Here is a 1172-nt window from a genome sequence, read left to right on the forward strand (position 1 = left end):
TGCTGCCACTGCACTGTGCCAATCCATCTTGTTGAAGTTCTTCCTCTTTTCTTGCTGACCCTCCACTTTACCTAGTATGATGTCCTTCTCCAGTGACTGGTACCTTTTGATAGTATGTCTGAAATATGAGAGAGGAAGTCTGGCCATCCGGGCTTCCAGGGAGCTTCTTCCAAAACAAATTTGTTTGTTCTTCTGGCAGTCCATAGTACTTTTAATATTCTCCTTCAACACCATAACTCAAACACATCAATTCCTCTACAGTCTTCCTTACTCATTTTCCAATTTTCACATGCATATGAGGCTACTGAAAATACCATGGCTTGAGTCAGCTACACCTTAGTCCTCAAACTGACTGACATCATAGCTCTTGAACACTTTAAAGAGGTCTTGTGTAACACATCTGCCTAATGCCATCTGTCTTTTGATTTCTTGACTGCTGCTTCTTGACTGATGGTTGACAGTGGAGTCAAGCATAATGAAGTCTTTGACAACTTCAATCTTTTCTCCAGTTATCATATTATTTATGGATCCAACTGTGAGGATTTTTGCTTTCTTTACAGTGAAGTGCAACTCATACTGAAAGCTGTGGTCTTTGATCTTCATCAGTAAGTATTTCAAGTCTTCACTTTCAGTAAGCAAGACTGTATCACTGCATATCACAGGTTGTTAATGAGTCTTCCTCCAACGCTGATGCTATGTTCTTTTTCATATAATCCAGCTTCTTGGATTATTTGCTCATCATACAGATTGAGTAAGTATGGTGAAAGAATACAACCTTGGCACATACCTTTCCTAAATTTAAACCATTCAAACCATTGAATGACTGACTACCTGTTGGTCTGTGTACAGGTTCCTCACAAGCACAATTAAGTGTTCTGGAATACTCATTCTCCACAATGTTGTCCATAGCTTGTCATGGTCCACACAGTTAAAAGCTTTTGTATAGTCAAAGAGTGGATGGATACTGGCATTTTATATATTCTATATGACTAGATGAATTTAAAAAGTATCGATAGCACTTTATTTTTTTAAAGTATTTTTGACGCACATAGTATACTATGATTATGTTTCTTGAGCAATTTCCTTATTTTCCTGGAGTAACAATTAGCTTGTGTTGAAAATGATGCCAACTACTCTTCCCACAGCCCTCTCTACTGAGCTATTGTTGTTGT

This window comes from Chrysochloris asiatica, unplaced genomic scaffold (assembly GCF_000296735.1).
Source record: "Chrysochloris asiatica unplaced genomic scaffold, ChrAsi1.0 scaffold00130, whole genome shotgun sequence".
Lineage (NCBI taxonomy): Eukaryota > Metazoa > Chordata > Mammalia > Afrosoricida > Chrysochloridae > Chrysochloris > Chrysochloris asiatica.